Source organism: Buceros rhinoceros, unplaced genomic scaffold (assembly GCF_000710305.1).
Source record: "Buceros rhinoceros silvestris isolate BGI_N320 unplaced genomic scaffold, ASM71030v1 scaffold5565, whole genome shotgun sequence".
In the NCBI taxonomy this organism is placed as follows: domain Eukaryota; kingdom Metazoa; phylum Chordata; class Aves; order Bucerotiformes; family Bucerotidae; genus Buceros; species Buceros rhinoceros.
In genome coordinates, this window is record NW_010413317.1 from 3,309 (window position 1) to 11,501 (window position 8,193).

Below are 8,193 nucleotides of genomic sequence, written 5' to 3' on the forward strand. Positions count from 1 at the left end.
AGGATGAGATAGTCTGACATGGCAGTGGCTTCCGGAGGAGGTTGGGGTTTTTTGATTAGGGATCTGAATTTGATAATAAAGTTCTCAATGATTTAAAAATCTGTTCTTTATTATGAAAGTAAAAGTCTCCTTTTAGTGTAGCTTCAATATGTTAAAAAAGTAAGCTGAATTGAGATATTTTCAGTTCCTTCCTAAGCGATAGCCATCTCTAGTAAATGCCCTTTGTGTGGAGGTGAAAGGGTAAACAACAAAAATGGTGAAAGCCACAAAATGTGTTTATTAATTGTTTTTGGTGTGAACAACAAATGCTTACTTCCAACCTGTATTGTGTCTGCTGAGCAGGCTCTTTCTCAAGGCAAAAATTTTTTTCTTCAAGTATTTTGTTATGGGGCTGCAGGGAAGGAAACCCCATGATTCTAGGGCGACTTGGAGTGCTTGCAGAGCTGCCATTGTTTTGCTCTCTTGTAATGCCAGGGTCCTTATTGAACTGTTCACTTTCAGAGTAGCTCAAGATTTAATGTGGTAGTTTTCAATTAAGGTGCTTGGTTTACCATTATGCCCTCCTCACCCACTCTTATTTCTAAACAAACATCTTGTAAAATGGAAAAGTTGCAGAGTGTTAACCTTCTCATCTTAGCTCCCCTGGAAAAGACAGAATAATTTGATGAAACCGCATATAAAATATATCAAATGATAAAAAAAAGTACCTTGGGTTGAAAGTGTAAGCCACATACCTTCATAGGAGTGCTTTTCAGGAGAGCGTAGGGCAGATAATTAATTTTGTCCCAGCAGAGTGTTCTGGATGAGGTATCGTTGAATGGTCATAAGGTGCTTACAAGTCAGGCAATGCTATGGGAGTGGGCTGGCAGCTTAATTTCTATTCATCACTGTCAGGAGTGCGGTGGGAATTGCATGGGTACATACTGCTAGACCTGCAGCTCTTCTGTCAGCCTTCTGGAAAAGTTTTCAGCTTTGAATTATAAAGTGAACTGAAAGGGATTTTTAGACACATTTATTATGATGCCAAATCACTACAGCCATGAACTCCAGATTTACTTTAGTATTATGTAGAATTGAAGAGAGTGAACATACAACTTTACACAATTTTAGATCGGTCTTGCTGTGGTCTATAGCTTTACACATTCATGTTGTGATAACACCATACACCCTTTCTTCATGTAGAGTATAGAGAGGTAAGGACCTATGTGTAATTTTTGCTGGCCAAAACTATGAAGTTACTATCGAAAAGATCGGCTGTGACTGAATATGCATTTTAAAAATTGTACCTTTTTGAAGTTGTCAGCTGTTGAAATTACTGAGAAGACTGACCGACAGAGAAATATTTTAGGTTTTATGATGGCTTATGTTTTGTCTCTCTGTAAAAATCAATGATCTCATTCTATAATACCTAGATTCTATGATTCTATTATGTGGTCACTAAATTTGTGAATTTGAAATCTTAAGTATAGCTGATCTTTTTGACTAATTTCTTAAGGAAATTAGGCTTATACAGTTATGCTTTCTCTCTACCTATCACATTCTTTGATAGTTCTATTATATTTCCGCGCATGCTGTGCCTCACCTAAAAAATCCACCACGCGGGCCTGAAGGGTGCACTCATCGCTTGCAGTGAGCATGGGAAAAACCCTTCCCAAATTTTCGTTCGCAAAGCCATGCCATGATGATGATGATGATGATGATTTTCCCTACTAGTTGTTTTTAACCCATTACCTCATTTCAGTTGAACTTGAAGTGGAAGTAATGGATCTTCTTCAAGTATTGTGCAAGTGAGTGGTTTGAGGGAAATGAGAGAGGCTGTTAGACCACACCAGTGAAAAATAATTTGCACTATAACTGTATCCCTGATTATCAAAGTAGTCACATAGAGGAATGCTTAAACACCGCAAACCTGGGAAAGAACACCAGTGAACCAAACCCTCTACTGTGCCTCGGGTAATCCATCCAGAAGAGGCAAATCCATAATGAATCAAGTTGCATTGGTTACTCAGAATATTTTTTTCTCACAATCTTGAAGTTAAATTCTGCTTGTATTTTGTAGCTGATAACTGAGCAGCTTATTTTTACCTTGTGCTCTTCTTAGAAAGTGAATTGTCAACACTCTACATATATGTCAGTGGCTGGAGGAATCTTATCAATTGTTGCATAAATGCACTATTTCTTGCATTCAGTGATTTGTTGTGCATGTTACAGGGTTTTGGGGTTTTTTTTTTTGTGAATTTCTCCCATCAGTGTGTGGGGTTTTTTTTTTAAATAATATTACTAAAAATCTCCAGGGTTTTTAAATTAACGTGTTGATTTTCCTGGTTGAATAGATACATCATGTATGGTGAAAAGTCAAGAAGCAAATAATAGAAACAAATATTAAGTTTTTGTTTTTGAAGCGTCGGGGGTTTTTTTGGCGTCTGAATGCCTACTTAGGACTGTCATGGGTTTGTGTTAAACCTGCAGATTGTAACGTTATATCCTAGTTGTGCGCTGTCCTTGATTTAGATAGAAAGCTTGAATTATTATAGCCATAAAGCTATTTTTGAAGGCAGTAGTTTCCATACATCACAGCCTTCCAGTAGATATTAATAATTTATGTTTTCCAGTACGAATAGTTTTATTGACTCTGTTCTCCAGGGAGAAAAATACACTTAAACATCTTTTTACTAATTTTGGCTTCACTTGAGGCCAAGCTTTGAATGAAGTAATCATTTTACTCTCATGTCATGGACCTGTATTCATTTTATTGGTGTCTGTTGAAAGTTGGCTCCTGCTGACCAAAATTCTTCAGTTTGTAGGGGCCTGTTTCATACTCTTCTCCTGAAATATTTCTGCTAAACAAAATAATAGATTTTCTGGTATTTTTGCAGTTTAGTTTCTACCATTTTTTCAGCTTCCCAGTAGAAAAAAGCCACAGGGTATCTTCTTCAAGAAGTGTTTTGGGCTACCGGAGGTGCCAGTCTATGACCAAGTTGGTACTAATAGCTGTGCCTAGTATTTATTTGGTGTCTTTAAAATGAGCACAGCCCTGTGAGGATATTAGAAAATTTGGTTAATGATGTTATTTCTAATTTTAACATTTATTACAAAGACAAAACCAAGCTGTTATGGGAGTTTTTTATGCTTTTGTTGTTAAAAAAAAAAAGGAAAAAGGAAAAAAAAAAGCCCATCAACCCAAAATGTTTTTATTAGTGGCTTCTAAGTTGTCAGATGCAAAGAACCAAGCTCATACCATAAGTTTTAAATGAACTGTTTTTGAAGTTGAAGGAACGTGATCTGACTATTGTAGTATTGTGGCGTCTACATCAACTTCTGTGTTCTCCCTTACTGAAACCTGGAGGCTCCTGACCTCCCAGGTCTGCGTCAGCACTTGCACAGGCATAGGAGAAGGTATTCCTTTCGCTGTGCCTTTTGTTGGATGGATGTGAGAAGACAAAGGCATTGGATTGGACAAAAGCGTCTGCCAAGCTGGAATTTGAATGCTGAATTAGGGAGAAAGTTGAAACAGTCTCCATTAGGAACGTGCTGAGCATGCCTATTGTATAACGCTGCAGCAGTACTAAAACGCAAATGGCTGCTGGCTGTGCACAGTCAGGATTTGGTGCATAATAAGCTAAGACCATTTTTCATGCTACCTGTGTGATGAATTCTTATTAAAAATAATTGTTTAAGGTGTATAAAACATCTACATTGAATGTGTATACATAATTAAATTTTACCAGTCTATGACAAAGGAAAAGCTATGTTAGAAGAGCAACAAAATTTGCAGAGCTAAGCCCTGCATAATTGGCAAATAACTTAATTTTGCCATCATATGACCCTTTACTGTGTATTTATTTTGATATTCAAAGCAATGTACATTTACACTTCAGAGATGCCTGTTGAAGCTAACCATATATTTCACAAGGGTACTGCAAATGGTCTAACCCTATTACAGCAGCGTTCTGCTTCACAAATTAGTTCTGCTGAGAAGCTGGGTGTGTTAGTACAACCGATCTGCTTCTGCTGATTGTGCTGGCTTGGTCAAAGCGAGCTGAGCTCATGCAAATCCTTAGCTATGCGTTCAGATAGATACATAGCAGAGGCGAATACCTGCTGCATGCTAACACTCAAATTCGAGGACATCTGTATTTTTTCATCTCTGCTTTGTTTACCTTCTCCTTTATAACTGCACTCCAGTGATCATGACAGTGCATGGCTTTGCTGTTTTATTTATATTCCTCCTAAAGTGAAGGAAACTTGAAACTCAGTGGTTTTGGCTCAGAGTCCAGCTTCTGTTGGAAAAATATGTTTTTGTAATCTTTTACTTCGGTCCATTCTCATCTTTTTTTTCTCTCTCCAGTTTTACGTCTTCCATTGTGCTGTTATTCAGTCTGTATTGTCATTCTGAAAAACTGACTGATTTAGGCAAATTTTTATGTATAGGCACTTCTTTGATATTTGAGAGATGTCTCCACTAAAAATTTCAAGCCTTTCCCTTAAAGTTCTTGGGAGTGAGAGTGTATTTCAACCACTGTAGTTGTAAGATTTTATTTTTGATTACTGTTTTTTGACACAGATAAAAGTTTGCCTCTTTTCACTTTTTAAATATTTTTGCCAATTTTAAACATATGTGAAGATATGTATGAAACTTGCAAAGGAAACAAGAGAAAATGGGCAAACAGTGAGAGAATAAGAGCAAGCACTTCATGTTCCCCTTTCTGGAAGAATATATTTAGAGGTCAGGATACCCAGCGTAATTGATTCCTGCCAGAGGCGGTATGAATTTGTATCTTTACTCTTGACTTGACTTTTAGCCTGTATTTATTTACCCATTTAATTTGTTGTAGCTATTTCTTTTGACCATCCCCTTGGCAGTATCACTGTTGACACTTTCACTTCACTTCCTCCACATTTGAAGTCATAATGGCTGGAAATATTTTTGAAAGAAAGTGTGTCACTCTAATTCCAAATGTTGCTGCATTCCCAGTTAAAGCAAGCATTGTGTAGTGTATTTCCTCATAGGGAAGTTGTGACCAAATATTTAAATTGTAATCGTGATATTATGTTAGCTGTGATATGCAAACTTAATGGTTTAAAGATGTAATTAAGGGAGATAAGAGAGCTGAGCTGATTTTAAGGTGGCCAGAAGATAAATTATCCAATTGCCTTTTATTGAAAAGATGAGGGATTAATGTTCAGAAGAATTTTGAAAACAAAGAGGCTGAGCTATCATTCACCCAGAGATCCTATTATTTAATATGTTGGCTTTGTTTCTCAAAAGTTTTCCTTTTAAAGTGTTTTAGAATTGATCAGAATCCCATTGTATTTGAAGTTAGGGCAAAATCACCGTGCTAGCACAGCTCATTTGCTGATGCAGAGGTCCAGCAGTATAGTGTAGGGAGGAGCATTTGTTTCCTAGTAGTGTTGAGATGGCTGTAAAATACCCTGTCTGTTCAGTGACTCTCTTTGAGCAGAAATACATTTTTTTTCTTATAGTAAGGATAGTGGTCATTGAGGACTACAGGTCTTTTGCTTCTGAGTAAAGTTTCAGGATTAGTCCCTAGTTGTGTCCCGTTAATGAAATAAGAGGAAATAAGGCAATTAGAGGTTAGATGCTTGGGAGTAACCACGAGCATCTGGGTGGTCACCCTTCAGCATGGACCCACAGCTCACCTGTTTTACCATCTAAGTTCCCTATGCTCCACATAGTGCTTGCTCCTGAAGGCGATCACATAACCTTCCCTTTCAAGAACAGAGCATAGGTCACTCTTCTTCCTTTTTTGTGAGGATCTACTGCTGAATGGGTTTCCTGTAGTTTACACACCAGTTAACAGCTAAGGAACTCACCAGACTGCTGGAGAGCTGAATCTGTTCAGCAGTTGCTGCTTCTAAGCTGTAGCTTAGCGGAGAGACCCTAGTCCTTTGCTTAAGTAGAGACCATTTCACTGTACAGAAAATAATGCCAAGATTCTTAGTCCAAAGAGAGTGAGCGCAGGTAGCATGCCAAGTGCTGTACTGTATTTACCAGTCTTCAGGTACATAAACTATCACTCATAGGTTTGGGCCTGGCCCAACCTTTCCATCCCTTTTTCTTCTCAACGTGCTCTGCACTCACACTTAATTTCCCTTTGTTCTGAGACACCTTTCTTGGAAAAACACCAAGTTTCAGCCTCCTAGGGAGACCTGGACATGAAGTCATTCAGGAATCTGAAACCTCTGTAACTTCTGGGTACATGCAGAAGTGACCTTTATGCTAGGGGAACTTCAAAGTGAAGTTTGAAGACAGTTTGGTGACAGATCGGCAGAGCCTTCTAGGAAAGGGTCTTTGATCTGAAGACTGGTCAAAGACAAGGGCATTGGATCATTTAGAAGTTAGTGGTTTGTCACTTTAAAGCAGCTGTTTCTCAGTCACAGGCAGTAATCAACCATTTGTATGTCCCGGTGCCCTTGCAGGGGGTAAACTGAGCAGGTGTAACTGTGATATGGCAATGTGCACCTTGTCAAGATTGCACAGCACTCCCCTTGCTTTTGTTTTGTGACCCTAGGGAATCTGGCACCAGTTCCCAGAGGAGACTCAGGATGGCTGTATCAGGGACCAGTGGTCCCCGTATGTTCCTCTCAAGAGTTTGATACCTTCTGATGTCGTCTTCTAAGAATTATTAACTCAGAATTGGGAACAATCTGAATAGTAACTGAGTACACAGGTGGTTTCAGACCTGCTGTTTTTTGCTTACCTTCTCTGCCTTGTTCTGTCTGATGAACACTTTAGTTACCATATTAACGGTGGGATAGTGTCGGCAAGAGGCTATGCCACCTTGCAGAGCTTCCCAGAGACAGGCAGTTGAAGGTTGCACAGCTGTGAGGTTGAGAGCATAGATAGTAGCATGCTGCCAAATGCTTTCTGGCAATCAGCAATCAGAGATTCAACTTCGGGATGAGTAACTTGATGCTGCAGTTCCATTTGCGTCTCCATCGCTATCCCCTCTATGCACAACCCTCTAACTATAAAGGCATTTCCTAATTCTGTACAGGATCAGCGGACGCACTGCACCTCCCTTGTAATATCAAGGCTATTGGTGATTGAAACAGAAATATAACTATAAAACAGCAAGAAGACTTTTCTTCAGCTATTTCCACTTTGTGGAGAGTACCTGTATGTGTGGAGTTCTGTCTAGTATAGAATGCTGCTAGACACTGGCATGTTTCTTCTGCTGTTTACTGTCCAGAATATTGTAAAGACTGAAACTGCTGCGATTTCAAAGGGTCTGTGGCTACAGTTCCGGGAGATGTGTTTTGTTGTGGGTTTTTTCCCCCCAATAAACTTAATATGAAACTTGTTGCCTCAGGAGAGCAAGTCAAATGAATTTATGAGAGGCTGTGCACTGTCATACAGCAACATTTCAGCCTTATGCTTAGGGGAAATTGACTGCAAGGATGAGGAAGCAGAGCCATGTATCTGCAGTGGTTGTGGCTGTATTTCTCATCCTGTTGCTTTCCACTGAAGCGTTAAATACTGACTGCTGCTGGAGACAGGATATTAAACTTGGTGCAGTCATGTATGTGCTTCTCAGAGTTTTTTTGATTCCTAAGAGGTGAATGATCTCCTTTTAAAACGTCTGTTCTAGTCTTTGTAATTAAATAGTATCATTAAAATGCTGTATAATGTATCTGCAATTCCTAGATTTGCCTTATGAAGGCAAGTTTAAGCCTGCCCGTAACTCTCTACTGCTGTGCGTAGGAGCTGGCAGACAATGCAAAATGCTTTGTCAACAAAGCAAAACAAGTATTTAGAACTAACTTTCTGTTGCACTGGGATGGAACTGTGATATTCTTGCCATCTCAGTCCCAAGATTTCCAGACTTCAGTGTTTGCTGCATTTTGATTTTGAATTATGCCTACGGACTCTCTAACCTGGTGAGCCTATCAGTGTTTAAATTTTTTTTTTCTATAGCTCTCAGCTTCGTATACCCACTCTTATCCTGTTCTAGCTTCATATCAGGCCAAAAGTTGGTTGCAAACCTCTTCACATTGTCACTTTGTTTTTTCTGGTAAGGAAGCTGGTGTTAGGGATTGAAGGGAGCTATAGATAGGATGCATAGGAGACATTGAAACTACTCAGTACTAGACCAAGTGTGAGCAAAGATACCAGAGGATCTACTGAAGAAGTGCTGTGCTTACAGGGTCAGAACATAGCAGCTACAACAG